This window comes from Heptranchias perlo, chromosome 19 (assembly GCF_035084215.1).
Source record: "Heptranchias perlo isolate sHepPer1 chromosome 19, sHepPer1.hap1, whole genome shotgun sequence".
In the NCBI taxonomy this organism is placed as follows: domain Eukaryota; kingdom Metazoa; phylum Chordata; class Chondrichthyes; order Hexanchiformes; family Hexanchidae; genus Heptranchias; species Heptranchias perlo.
Genome location: NC_090343.1, coordinates 33128367 through 33144562, shown reverse-complemented (window position 1 = coordinate 33144562; position 16196 = coordinate 33128367).

Genomic DNA, 16196 nt, shown 5'->3' with positions numbered 1-16196 from the left:
TCCCAGCTGCCATAAATTTTATGACGGTGAATCATGCCATCAACCAGGCTCCTGCTAAAGGCAGGCAAGGGTAGGGTTGCCAACTCTGGTATGACATATTCCTGGAGATTTCATCACATGGCTACCCCATTCCAACTGTCCTGCTCCCACTATTGGTCTACCAACACGTCCATCCTCGTGACGCACCGCCTTCCCAAGCCAATTGGGAAGCGAACAGACCCTTCGCTACCTGATTGGATGATTCTCAACTTCAGTCAAACAGCCCTTTTTCCCATCGCCAATGTTATTTTGTAACTAATAAGCAAAAGTGTTGAAATAAAATGAAAAGCAATACAGCAATTGATGGTTAATTCAGCATTTGAACATGTGCATAAAGGGGGCAGAGTTCCTTTCCATCACCTACTTCCATTTACAGAGAGTTTTGTTGCTGAAATGACCTGTTGTAACATGAGTTCGGGTATTGAGGGTCCAGTCCACCTCTCCTCCTGAAGATTGTCCTGGAGTCTCCTGGAATTAAAGATTAATCTCCTGGACACTGCTACAAGCAAACCGAGAGGAAAATCATAGGGCCATTAAAAAAATTGTCCATTTTTTTCATTTTCTTTGAATACTTCCATTTATTGGTTATAAAAATACAGGAGATAGGACAAAAGGCTCTGTGGCTGGGCAGGGCAGTTGGATGTAGGAGGTCATGTGATGAAACCTCCAGGAATACTTCCAACCAGAATTGGCAACCCTACCCCTCCCCCTTCCTTTTGTACTGGTTTATGTGAAGCAAAAATATATTTTCAATGGCAAAAATTATTGGATGTTACCATGTAAATATTTAAAATATGAAATGCCTGATTTTATGAAGAGAGAAGTAATCAGATTCATGCTGCAACAGTGATAGACATTTCAGTTTAACTTATAACTGAAAGATCCCACAGCACTTTTCGAAGAAGAGCAGGGAAGTTCTTCTAGTGTCCCAGCCAGCATTTATCCCTCAACCAACATCACTAAAACAGATGATCTGGTCATTTAGCTCATTGCTGTTTGTGGGATCTTGCTGTGCACTAATTGGCTGCCGCATTACAACAGTGACTACATTTCAGAAGTACTTCATTGGCTATGAAGCACTTTGGGATGTCCTAAGGTCGTGAAAGGCGCTATCTAAATGCAAGTTCTTTCTTTCTTTTTACACTTAGATAGTACGAATTTCAAATGTAACATAAAAGTTTAGGTGCACTGAAAGTGCGAACACACAGGCAGAGGAATATCACAGTGCATCGAACTTAGGACAATAAGCAAGGGTTCATACTTGTGATTCCCCAATTGGAGGCTCAGTCCCCTCCCTCCCACCCCCAACCCACCCACCCAGCCATTCTCAGTATTCCAGCACCCTCTAACAGATTACATTTACAGATCTGTAGACTGCCTGCATCCTGTCTAAGCCTGGATACAGTGTGTTGTGTATGAATACCTAAAGAACGCAAAGGGAGAAATTAAAAAAACATAACGTACAAAAGGAATAGAAAATGCTGCCAGAACATCTAAATTGTAATTTTGTGTTGAAAGGATATTTACTGAAACTCTTTCTGAATGTAAATCATCCAATAAAATTCAACCTTTACTCAAGGATGTATTTTCAACATCCTCTCAGTTTCAGGTCAATTTAAACCAATAGATTCCAAATTACCTATCCAGTGTCGCTTTCTACCTGGTCTGAGTTAGGCTTGGAATCATTGATAAGATTGCACCAATAAAGTAACACATAAAAGTGAAATGATTCAGCAGACTTTATTAAAGAAATGCAAAAAGAAGGAGATATAATGCCTTTTAATTTCATTATCCATTTCAATAAAACTCAACAGGAAGCACAGGAAAAGAAATATTACACCTTCAAGAATAAAACAAATTAACCATCTTTTCTGGCCCTTCCAGGGAGCTGTGAACAGACACCGATGGCACTCTTAAAAACATCTGAAGAAAAAGGCTGTTAATTGCTGTCTAGACATTTTATTGCTGCAATAAGTTTCTAACAGTGAATGCTATGTTTTCAGGGTTAAAACATTCAGACTAAACAATTAGTTCATTCCATTCACAAAACACCTGATTTATAATGCACCCCCCTGCTGTGGATGGAACATGTTTTACTGCTTGTGTGTGAGATGTTTAAACGTGAGGCCAACATTGTGAGGCCTATTGTTTTTTAAGTCCTTTATTAATTAAAGAATGTATATCAATTTGTGCACTTGGTCTGCTCGTAAGATTAGTGACATTTGTGAACCTGGGAACTTTTAATTTCTGGAGCAGTTTCCAAATGCAAATCTATTTATTAACAGACAAAGTTTTTTTTCCTGCAAAGTACCAAAGTTGAAAATTCTAAAGTATAAACATATAATCGATTTCTGTGGTACTTTAATCAATGTGAAAACTAGTGAGATATTTAAACGACGAAGGTGGCAAATGATTTAAGTTGTTCGTCTTCCTCATTCCTCAGTAACATATTCTGCACTTATCCACTGGTTTTTATAGTTGGAAAAAAAAATCATTACTGTTTCAATAATATTTACCTTGGAATCTTTGCTGCCAGCAATTTGACTGAGTCATGAATAATCCACTTATAATATTCAATGTTACCCATTCTGTCGCTCACAGAGATGACTGCCCCATAATGCTAAGTTCTTTGAAAATGTTCTAAACATTGAATCTGCCAAAAAAAAAGCTTTGAAATTTCCTGCTGTTCTGAGTTATTTGTGATGTAAATCAAACTTCCTGCAGACTGTAAGAGAACATTAAGATGCATTCCACATTATTCTGAAATAATTTCTTCAAAGGTAGGCCATTTGAATGAGAGGAATCTTGGTTCCTGTGAGTTATTTAGAATACAATAAGTATTTTAAGTAAACATATTGTCAGATTGTGTAGTATTAAAGATCCCATGTTATTAGGAATGTCTGATTTCACTCATTCAGTGGTTCTGTTGATGAATGTACCATGTAGTGTTGTACTGAGCCATAGAGACCAGAAGGTCCAGTTTCAATGCTTGATCTATATTGGATATATACTAGAAAAGGAAAAATTTGCAGGGCTATGGGGAAAGAGGGGGGAAGTTGGACTATTTGGACAGCTCTTTCAAAGAGCCAGCACAGGTACGATGGGCCGATGGCCTCCTTCTACGCTGAAAGATTCTGTGATCTGTGCTGAGTTAGCTGTGGTGAAAATACAAGGGGCCGACAATTGACCTCAGTTCCCCTAGGCTATCGAGGGGAAAAAACAGCCCTACTTCTCATTGTTATCCAGAATCTCCTGCTGAAAAGTGTATGTATGTGTGGTTGTCAGGAAAAGACAGAGTGAGCTTTATTCTGATGCCCCCTGTGATAGAATAGTGCCCCCTGCACTCCCTGCCTATGCTCATGCATGAAGAATGGACACTTGGATGAGATACCACCACCAATGGAACTGTATCCCAGCACAAGTTAGTACTTTAAAGAAGGGAGGAGAAAAGAAACTTGGGGGAGGGGGGGGGGGGGCGGTGAAGAGAGAGGATGGGAAGAGAAGCAAGCCAGAGGTTTCAGTTTACAAACAGACAGCTTGGAGTGTCCACAGAAATAGGATTCTGCTTTCATTTTTTACAGTAATGTTATTTGGGGGATGCTTCTGATCTTTCTAATTATTCATAAGACGTTTGAAATGCCCCAGCTGACGTTCACATGCACACAATCCTTCACAGCAGGGATCACTGGATAGCAGGAACTAATTTTCTCTTCCCTAACTCAGGGATGCTGAGGCCAGTTGTTGCATTTTTTAACACTACCCTGGCTGAGATCAGTTAATTTAGGACAGACCGGGATGAAACCTGGGACTGTCATGATCTGTAGGACTCAGTTACTCACCAGATAAACTTACTAAACCATTGGGGGGAGCATCAGACCATTTTCATTGTAAAATTCCGATCAGACAGAACAGTTATCTCTGATATTATGGAGGTCATACTTTGAGACACCAGAAATAGCTTGAGGTTGTTACTGTGCTACAGTTCTTTATCTCCTCCCTGTCTTCAGCAAGATGACATGTTCTCTTTAAATACTTCCATTAAAGCTTTTGGTGAATTGCATTGGCTTGATCATGCTTTTTATTTCTAAAATTCCACACAGACTGCAAATATTACTGATTTTACAAGGAAGGAATTACCAGTGCAAACTTAAATATCGGTTAACACTTTCACAAAGGTGTATTGTTCAAACACATACCATCATATACTTATACCGCTAAAGGAATTAGCATACCTGCCATCTCAAAACATTTTTATCAGTTTCTTTTGTCAGGGGCAATGTTTCAACCCAATGGCCATTTGGGTTGTTAGGGTGCTAGATGGAACTATTGCAAACAGTCATGGTTATTGCCATTGAGCAACGTATTCAATGATATCATCCCCAGAATGGATAAATTGCACACCATTTATTTGAAGAGAAACTTTGGGAACCTTGTGACTCCTGTTACTGAATTTGCTCAACGTTGTGTGTGTCTGAGATAAAACTGGTAATGTCAGTTTTTTGCAATGATGTCATGTTCCTAATTTTTTTTTAACAAACCACAAGTACCAAACAACATATGCTGTTTAAAATAAATAATCTTCAGTTGCTCAGGAGGGAGCTGGAACTTCTAATTATAATATTTTGTGGATTTGCAGCAGAGGATTAATCAGGGCCTTAAATTCAGTTTAAGAATTTTGCTTAAAGACAGTTCCAAAGGGAATTAATTGAAATGATGCTGGCGACCAAAATCAATGAGAATTTGAATCTCAACACTTCTTCTGTATTCCTCCCGTCCCCACCCCCGTGCTTTGGATAGCTATTTATTATTAACCAACCCATCCCCTGGTTTGGTTTGGTATAGTGATGTGCAGTGTAAACACTCAAGAGATCAAATTCAACATGAATCTTATAACCCATGCTGAATTGGATCTCCTGTGTAGATGGCCGATGTTGTTTTTATTTGAAACTCAAAGAACAGTAACAGCACAGTGACACTTATCACATCATCCATGGGCTTTGTTTGTTTAAGAGAGTAAACCAGAAAACTATCCAACGGAAAGCTAATTCCCTAGCACTATCTACAGCCTATTTACTTTTCCTCTAAAATGGAAGTCATCCCTTATGATTGCACTTCAGGCTGTCTGGCTTCCTCTTGCCTTTAGGGGAGATATCATGGGGATGATATTAGACCTCAAATAGTTCGCACAGATGGTGACCACCCTCAGTCAACATTCTCACATGAATACTTTAGCACTTTTCCACAATAAGCTACATTGGGAGACATTTCAGTGTCACTGGATGCCATTTCGTGGCCCTGAGTTGATAATCATAACACAGTTTTTTGCTTTTGTTTAAGGAGATTATGAAAAAATAAACAAAATAATGAACAACTTATTTCTTGCTTTTCCCAAATTCGTTTCAGTTTCAGAATCAAAACCCATGACAAAATAAATGACACTTTAGGAACATGCAGTTAGAAGTATTAAGAGCAGAGATAAGACAGCTTTAAAAATATTTAATAAACCTCAAAAACGGGCAAGATAATTTGAGTTTCTTACACATTTGCTCCTCATGAACAAATTAGGTGGATTTCTAACTTTTTTTGTGGATTGTTCTTAGAATCTCACTGAAAATATCCCCAAGTGTATCAATTTAAATTGTAAATAATGCAGCTACGATCAGCTGTGTAACAAGGGCTTAAATTACAAACGGAAACAAATAGCCGTACATTTTTTAAATAATTGAAAACTGTACTTTAACTTGCAATCTTTGTTTTTGTTCTTGGCAGATTAAATGCTTTCATTTTTGTAGTTTTTAGTATTGTATAATTTAGACATGCACCTTTGTGCTATAATTTATAAGTATTTTTTATTTTCCCTACAGGAAATGGAAAATTTAGGAGTAATGTTAGGAAGCTCTTCACACGCAGTGTGACTAACGCCTGGAATGGACTTCCAGGCAGTGGAGTGGAGGCAAAACCCCTAGAATCATTTAAGAAACAGCTGGATGCTATGATGGGGATCTTCCTGGATAGATAAGCTAATATAGACTGAATGGCTTTCCTCCTCCATATCACTCATGATCAAATTACATAAATCATTATATTATAAATCCAACTTCTCAAAAAAAACACTGTAGGATATTTTGTGCCTAATAACCTCAATGAAGCTTTCTTTTGAGACTCAGTAACTCTGAATGGAGAAGTTTTACTTGCCATATTTGCTTTCTGCCAAATAGCGACATAACCCATTTCGTTGAACACCTTCCAGATCTGTGGGTGAGAAATTCAACTTGTGCCGGTTTCCTACGTGAAATGGGCAGCGCAATTGGAACGTGTCCGAAAATGTCAACCTGAGGTCCGATCGAAACTGGGCCTCATTCGCGTTAAACAGGCAAGCTGTAGATGCCAATTGGGCATCCCGATGCAGCTCGCCAGTCGGGGCCAGATAAATTTCAGCCGGTTCCAATGTCGAGCCCTCTTGCATTTAGGTCCTGGGTGGTGGGGTAGGCGAAACAGAAGGGGACGGTCCCAGGCCCACAGTATTTTTGTGGAGCCAGGAGGAGAGCGCACATGCTTCATTTGGATCCACAAAAATTCCTGGATGTTTCATCACATGACCTCCTGCCTGCAACTGCCCCGCCCCCCCCTCTCCCACCATTGGTCAACCGACATTTCCATCCTCACAGCGCACTGCCTTCCCACACCACTTGGAAAGCGAACAGACTCTTCATTACTTAATTGGAGGATTCAGTCAACCATCTCCAATATTTTTATAACTAAGAAACAAAAGTGTTCAAAGAAAATTATGAAAAAGCACAATTTCTTAAAATGCCCCTATGGTTTTTCTCCTGGGTTGCTCACAGCAGCGAGATTAATCTTTGATTCCTGGAGACTCCAGGGCAATCCTGGAGGGTTGGCAATGCCAATTGATTGAGGAAAGAACCAAGTAAACTGGATCTTTAGCGTTCACCTGACAGGGCAGATAAGACCTTAGATAACATCTAATTGAAAGGATGGTACCTCCAATAATGCAGCATTTCCTTAGGACTGCACTGTCATATTTACCAAGGCTATGATGACATGCTGATCATTGCAAAAGAGAAATTACAAATCCCATTGTTGCTGTGTACAGGAATAATGGGATTATTCGCTTTTTTAACTGGATATAATCTAAGTGCTTGAACATTTCTTGTCTGTGTCTAAGAAGACAATTTTATGTTAAAAATGCACAACTGGGGCATCTCCTTAGCATTCTGCCACATTGGAATTCAGACTGCTAACTCTGCCACCCATTTTCCTCTATTCAAATAGTTTCAAAACTGAGGTAAAAGCCAGTTATCCATCCTATAAGAAATATTTTTTGACTGGCTTTTTTTTAATAGTAGAATAATTCAAATTAATTGAGAGCAACTCAAAATTAGCAAGTAGGGATTTTTCAATTCAATCTAAGAATCAGATGCAGAAATGATCAGCCATACAACAAGAGTTCAAACTGCACTAGGAAAATAATTCGACTGATGAATGCAAACTGTGTTTTGTCTTTAATTATTGTTTGTGCTGTTGATGCTCTCTGAGTAGAACAAGTGCTTTCATTCCTGGCAGCTGATGGCAGAGATGGAATTTACTCAGAGGAAAGGTCTCATTTCGCCTTTGCTTATCACGGTCAGTATCTGATTACAATTACAATCTCAGTTTAAGTAGCTGACTAGAGTTTCCACTGCTCAAGTAGCACAAACAAGCAACTTGAGCTCCCCTGGTGGCCCACCAAGTTCATCCAGTGAGTAGCTGATCCACCCAGTCCACGTTTGATTCCTGGTCTGTGGTGAATTAGCTCTCTCAAAGCTAGGGGTGCTATAAATGACCTCAGTGCCCCTGAATTAGGAAAGGCAAAATAATTTTATCCCTGATTAATATCCACCAACCCTTGTTGGAAGCTTGTTTTCACAGATGTCAGGTGAAGAGGGGATTAAGTTTGGCAGTGATGCCTGCTGTAGTTGAACAGCCTGCTGACATTCACTGTCAAGGCTCACACATGAATAGTGGCCACTTGGATGAGGGATCAGAGGGTGTCCAGTTCCCATTGGAACTTTAGCTTAGGAAAGAGTCAACACCCTCAAGAAAGTAAGGGAGAAGAATGGTAAGTAAAAAAATCTGAACAAAAAGAAATAAAAGGTGAATTGTTCTCAATAAGACTCTACAAGCAAGTACTCCATCAGAATCTTTACCATTTTCTGCACTGTTTATTTTCTTGCCTCCGTTTCTGCTTTAAACCCCACTTGGACAACAGCTGTAAATTAAATTTGTTCTAAAGTTAACTCTGTTATCAGAACCAGAATCTGCATCTAAGCATTTGGAGTGCCCATCTCTTGTTTGTGAAACCATCAGGGCAGTTTTGCAAACAGCAAGGAACAAGACTGTGGCCCGAGTGTTAAAAAAAAATTCACCTGATCCATGCTGAGTTAGCTAATCTCAATTGGGTTCAACACCCCCAGATTAGGAATGGACAAATTAGACATGCTCCTGATCATAATCCAGTGAGCAAGGAGCTGTCCTCTGTCAAGAGTCAGTGCCTTTGGGAGGAAAGGGGACAACATAAAAGCTGACTTGGCTCTCATTTACAGCTATAAACAATGCAGCTTTGTCAACTCACCGTAATCTAAAAGCCCTCACTCATTCCAAATCAACTGCACATGCAGCTGTCCCTCTATGGACATTATTAAGCTCCACAGCAGAATTTGTGACATTTGTACGCTAATTTAGTTCTTGTTCCTTACAAACAATGTATCATCCAAATCAGTCTACTCTGAAGTGACTGCACCATAGACTGAAAACCAACATCTAGTGAATTGATTTTGACCAGATTTATGTAAGGCTTTGATCCAAATGCCTACTTGCTATCTACCTCACTATGCAACATAGCTGCCAACTTTAAGTCACTGTTATACTGCCATTGTTTTAGTTCGGTAGTTATGTTACTGGACTAGTAATCCAGAGGCCTGGACCATTAAACCAGAGAATGTAAATTCAGTTTAAAAATCAGGGGGATAAAAGTTGCTTTCAGTAAAAGTGACCATGAAGCGATCGGTTAGTCTTTAAAACTCAACTGGTTCACTAATGTCTTTTAGGGAAGGAAACCTGTCATCCTTACCCGGTCTGGCCTACATGTGACTTCAGTCCCAGACTAACATGTCTGACTCTTAACTGCCCTCTGACGTGGTTTAGCAAGCCACTCAGTTGTATCAAACTTTCTCAACGTAACTGGAGATGGGCAATAAATGTCGGCCTTGCCAGCGACGCCCGCATCCTAAGAATTAATTTTTTAAAGTTCAGATTCTGGGAGATTGGCATTGGTGAACTGGCTCCTGGTGTTTACACTGCTAAATCTGACTCCTTTAGCCCGGCTGTGGACTCAAAGGTGAGCCAAGCTGAGACTTAAACTACAGAAATGTCCCAGATTCAATCTTTTGTCTGTACTGAATTAAATAATCTCAGCCAGTGCAAGAATATAGAGTGTGAAATCAGCCCAAGTGTTCCTGGGCTAGGGAGAGCACCATTTCTACTCCTGACTGTTGTCTCATGACCCCTGAAAGTGCATGTGGCTAGCATTGAGTGAGAAGCTAATTATAATCTCCCCTTCAATTGAGTAGTCTAATGCCATCCACTATCAAACTCACAAGTGAAGAGTGACCTCTTGGGCTAGTTACCAAGGGGTTGCTGGCACCTGTGAAGTCAAATCTCAGCACGAATCACTGCTTTCAGAAGAGTAAGAGTAAGGGGAGGCAATGTTAAAGATGAGTACGTCACCCTTTTCATGTAAATCTGTTGATCTTGTATCAAACCAATTATGTTTAAAATATGGTTTAACAATGTGCAGTTCTGCAGGCGATGGTTAGGCCATTGTTTGCATATAGTCACTTACACTCCATCTCCTGCAAAACCAATTGACATTACTACTACAACTACTACTACTACAACAACAACTTGCATTTATATAGAGCCTTTAACGTAGTAAAATGTCCCAAGACACTTCACAGGAGCGTTATCAAACAAAATTAAACACTGAGCCACAAAAGGAGTTATTAGGACAGATGACCAAAAGCTTGGTCAAAGAAATAGGTTTTAAGGAGCGTCTTGAAGGCGGAGAGAGAGGTAGAGAGGCGGAAAGGTTTAGGGAGGGAATTCCAGAGCTTAGGGCCTAGGCAGCTGAAGGAACGGCCACCAATGGTGGAGCGATTAAAATCAGGGATGCGCAAGAGGCAAAAGTAGGAGGAGCGCAGAGATCTCGGAGGGTTGTAGGGCTGGAGGAGGTTTCAGAGCTAGGGAGGGGCGAGGCCATGGAGGGATTTGAAAATAAGGATGTGAGTCCTTTGCATGGGTGCAGTTCGTTGTGTTCTTCTACCTCCTTCACATTGATACTATCGTTAGTGTTCTTCAACACACAAAGGCACCATTACGTGTCTCTGTCTCCTCCATTGGTACAGTTACTGATTATAACCGGAAACCATCCTTTTGGTATGATTAGATTTATGGCAGTGGTTTGATTTGAATCTCTGTTTGCTGTGTTCTACACAAATTAAATGATTACTGGATTCCTCTGTTGTGATAATTCATGTCCTTTCCCTCTTTATGTTTACTATCATTACACCCTCTCTCCATCATTAGTACTTTTACTAGTGAACTTTCCCTTCCCCTTTCCACCATTAGTATTATTACTAGTAACCTTCCCTCTCCATTATTACAATTATTGCTGGCAAATTCTTCTCTTCTCAACCTGCACCCATATTCCTACATTCCCTTCCCATGTATGCATCAAGGCTTCCCTTAAATGTGTCAAAGATATCTGCTTCAACCACTCCATGTGGCAGCGAGTTCCATATTCTCACTAGTCTTTGTGTAAAAATATTCCTCCTAAATTCTTTATTCACATTTACTACTATTATTACTGGTGAACTTCCTCTCGTCACCATTAATACTAGTGTTGGTGATCTTCTTTCCATATTTAGTACTGTTATTACTGTTCATCTTCCCCCCTGCATCATTGGTACAGTTGCTGGTGATCTCCTTTCCACCATTATTCCTATTGCCAGTGATCATCCCCTCACTGTTAGTAGACTTATTAATGTCCTTCCTTCCTGTTTCTTAGATATTTCCCTTATGCTCCATTGATGTAATTATTAATGTTTTTCCAACCCCTAAGTCAAGATTGTTAGTTTCCTTTCACATAGTAAGGTTACCAGAATCCTTGTATTGTCATAAATCACTGGAGTCCTTACTCATATATTAGACTACATTATTTCGACACCAATAGTATGATTCCTACTGTGTCGTGCCCTCACATACATCTATTGGCATGATCACTATTCCCTGATTTCAAGAGGCAAGCCTTAAATGTCAGCTTGGCCCAGTAGTAGTACTCTCGCCTCGTGGGTCAGAAGGATGTGATTTCAAGCCCCAATCCAGAACTTAAGCACAAAACTTAGGCTGGCATTATGTGTTGGAGGTGCTGTCTTCTGTATGAGACATTAAACCGAGGCCGTATCTGCTTGCTCAGGTGGATGAAAAAGATCCCATGGCACGATTCGAAGAGGAGGAGAGTTCTCCCAATGTCTTTGCCAACAGTCATCCCTCAAGCAGCGCCATATCAGACTAACTGGCTCTTTAGCTCATTGCTGCCTTACTGTGCACAACTTGGCTTTCGTGTCTGTCTACATACAACGCAACAGTGACTACACTTCCAAAAGTAATTCATTAGCTGTAAAGTGCTCTGGAATGTCCTGAGGATATGAAAGGCATTATATGAATGCAAGTTTGTTCATTCTTTCTTAACATTTTTACTGTTGGAAACATTTGAGGAGCTTTTGCAAATGATCCCATTAAATATGGCAAATACTTAAATGAGATCAATTTGATCTAAACTAAATTAAGTTTGTCATATCAGTGGGATATCAAGTTTTATCTTTTGTGTGTGTGTCGCGCTTTATTGAGATACTTTGGCCAGTGCAAAGGTTTGGTTAAGTACACATCATTTTCATAAGATACAGCTCTCTTTTGTTGTCCCACACATGCATGCTTTAAAAATACAGATAAGGGAATGTTTCTTTTGAATGAAACAAAACTGAAAAAAAAGCAAACATTTTCTATTTACACTCCAGTGCATTCATTTTTGTAACTGAACACAATTATCTACAATTATCTGTCATTTCCAGTTAAGTAGCAGTTTCTTTCTAAGACACACAATATGCCATGGATGTTTGCAACCCAAATTACACACACTTAAATTCTACATGAGGTTGTATTTTGCTACTCCACATGTTTTAGTTTATTTTTGCTTTTGAGTAAATTACAGAATAAAGTAGAACCCCATTATAACAAACTTCAGTATTACAATGTTCCCATTATAACAAACCTTTTTTTACTGATCCTGGCGGAAGCTTCATTAGAGAAGTCTTCCTATTACCAATGCAGACTTCAGAATATTCTGTATCTTTAGTGATTTAATTTTCAGAGATTAGCTTTGAAATTTTGAATTTTTTTTGTTTTTTATATATATATCTCTGTTAAAACAAGAAAATACATTTACCCAAAATTTAATAAATGTTTAGCTTTATTTACGCTGAGACTTTTCTCTAATATCACACTGGGACACTTTGTCAAATCTTTAGTTTCAACTATGCTGAAGTAAAGCTGATATAAAAACTGACCCCTCTGGACCCTGTTCCGTGTTGAGTATTTCCACAGTGAAAACTGTCTGGCAGCTCAATGCACAAAAATGCACTGCAGCATGATGCAAGCCCATTTCTAAATCTTTACTTGGGCGCATATGTACACTTGATACCATTGGCATTTACTGTGCAATCTGGTCATCCCATTTTGTGTTTCAGTGTAAATAGGGCAGCTTCAAAGTTATTCCAGCTGGTACCTGGCTGGAGAAAATTATACTAGAACAGCTCCAGGTAACAGCATGAATAAGTTTTAAAAACATGGCATAATGTAACCAAAACAGACCGCTATCTTTTACTGAAAGCCCTAAGAGATGTTATTACTTTGCACTGACACAGAAACGTTTGAAGGAACTATACTAAGTGTTTTTGAAAGGTTGTCAAAGGTTAATTGTTATATTATGAGAAAACAATTGCGTGTTTTTAAAACTAAACAAGGGACTAAGAGGTACTTACTAACTGCTAAATTCAGATTCTAGTTGCTATCTGATCACGTCATATTTACCAGAAGAAAGTGCTTGCCTACAGTATCTTACAAGTTACAAGTCTTTGGTATTAAGAAGTGCCAATACATAGCAGCCAATGAATTACATATATTTTTCATTATACGGATACAAAATTAAGATGTTTTTGGTTTGGCAATGCTTCACAACAAAGAACAAAATGATTACACTGTTTTAAACACACACATTTCCTATTTATAGAAATTTATAATAAATTTACTGGCCAAAAAATTAAACTGACTTCATGGAGAAAGGCAGTAACTGCATTTACATTAGATCAATGATTTCTCTTACATCTGCTTTAACTCTTTCTTCTTTCTTTCCTTCTTTCGTCCTTTCTTTCTTTCAACATCTGATATTTATTTTCCTCCAGTTTCCTGTCTGAACTAATTTGCACACACAAGACCATCAACAAAACTACAAATGACAGGAAGCAATACTCGGTGGGACACAACTGTCCCCAACAAAGTTTTTCTATTCACCTACCAGTAATTTCCTCATCTTCTCATTCCACAAAAAGCCTCAAAAATCAATACTTCATTGAAGGACTTGATACAAATGTTGGATGAGATGAGGAGGGTTTAGTAAATAAGGAGGGATTGCAATTTTCCACTTTGCTCAGCCTTTGGTATGTATAAGCTAGCTAACAATCCTGCCTGCAGATTGCTTATCATTCTCCCTGCCTTTCTTGTCTCTCTGTTTAATCAAGATTTCTTGATGCTTCTGCAGGATAAAGAAGGCAAGTAATCAGCTCCCTGACATTAAAGCCAGAAAGATGACTCTTGTGTTTGAAAAGGAAGAGCATACAGGAGAGTTGGTGTGTACAGTTTATTTAAGTCAAACAAAAAGTCTTTCTTTGTTTTTTGAAGATTATAATTGAATCAAATAATTGGAAGAGGGTTGGGTTGGGTTGGCTCACATCTGATTTTTAGAATTATTTTGAACAGTAGAATTAAATAAAAGCTTTTAGCACCAAAATAACTGCTTCTCAAAGATACCTTAACTATCATCAGATATATATCAAGTTTCTCCCACACCAAGACTGCGTTGGGAGCTGAGTCTGGCACAGATTGTAACAATAATATTGTTGGGGTTAGTCTTAAAGTTATACCTTATGAATTAATATACACATTAATAATTCTAAGATCCAAGAAAACCTTCCCACTTAACTTTGTCCCCCGATAGTCCAAAAGCGAATCCATTCATCACCCCAAATCCAGTACCAGTACAGCCACTTAGTATCTAACTATCCCAATCTTTATCTATCTGCACTCCTATGTAAAGTTAGCCCAAGCAGAAGATAACCTCTCCCAAATACACACCGACCAAACATGTAGGAGTTCCTCTGAAGATCTAATTAACTCCATTGCAATTTCCTCCACACTGACCCACTACACAGTAGGTACATTCACACGCCACATCAAATATTTATTAACAAAAGCTTTACTCATTTAAAAAGATGCATTTGATTGATTATCAACATTACACCTTCCAATTTAGAGGCCATGAGCTAAAAAATAAGCAGGAGAAATAAAATCAAAATATATAAAGTAAAAACTGTGAGGGATAAATTACTATGGTTCTCTGTATAACAATATTATAAACTTGATCAAACATAAGTACAATCTTGAGACACATAGTGATCAGTATATTTTTTCATTTTCAACAAAAATCCGTTATTTAATTTTATACTTCACAGATTGATAATGTGACTGAGCTGGCTTTTTATTTATTTGCGTGTGCATGTGTGTGTTGGTGAGCATGTGTGTTGGTGCGTGTGCATGTGTGTGTACATGGGAGTGGGGAGAGGGGAACAAATGAAAAGCTTTGTGAATCATCATTGTATATGCAGAAGGAAGCAGAGATATCTTGTTTGACATTGTTTAATAATGTCATCACTGATGAAACTGTAGGCTAATTATTCTCAAAATGGTGGCTTCCAGCATGGAACAAGGGGATGGCTTGTGGAGAGGCAAAAAAGATCAAATTTGTATTCAATATGTTGGTGAGCTTTTGACTGATGCTCAGAGTATTGCAAGCAAATTGTTATAAAATCCTTTTTGAGTTGTTTTGCTTTTACCTGCCAGTTATTTTCCATTACCTTTCAATTAATATCAACATTTACAATATTGGTTATAATCTGAGACCTGTACTTTTTTAAATGAAGGCTTCTCAGCTTGCTGTTTATCTGATAGCTTCAGCTTCTGTAAGTTGAAAACTGTATATGAGTTTGACAATATATTTCAATTTTCACAAACCAGGCAAGTAGTAGCATCAGAAACAGAAACAGAAAATGCTGAAAATACACTGTAGGCCAGTCAGTCTCCGGAGAGAAGAGACAGGTTGATGAATCAGGCAGGGTCCTTCTTCATCCATTGAATCTTAATGGACAGAAAGTAACTGAGTCAAGCAGACTAGGAAGATCTCAGGTTTGATTACTGATCTGTCCTGAGCGAACTGATCTTAGCCTGGGGTGACAATAGGGATTCTATCATAGGCCTCAAGACCCCAGGCAGAAAAATAAGGAAAAAAGGAAAATTGGAAGAATTTTGCACAATACAGCTTAATCTCTTAATCTGATTTTGACATTGTCTGTGATTGTACGATCCTGAACCATTGTTTTTAGCCTTGTCCGCCAGCATTTTGCCTAATTGGCTAGTCTTCATAAATTAGTTTAGATGGTAATTGCTAGTCGGCTATTCGAGCATGAGGAGCATCACAAGTTGTTTCCATCAGCCAGGAATGAGAATCTAAATTCTGATTTTGGATTAGGTGTCAGAGTAATTTCGATAGTCTAAAGTCAACATGGCTGGTGCCAAGTTATTATCCCCCTTCAAAAAGCTTTTACATTCAGTGTTTCTTTAGTCCAGATCATGGGACAGTGATGCCCGTGTATCAGCTCCCCATGTTTACATTGCTAAAACAACAATCCAAGTCTGGAATTCTGCCACTG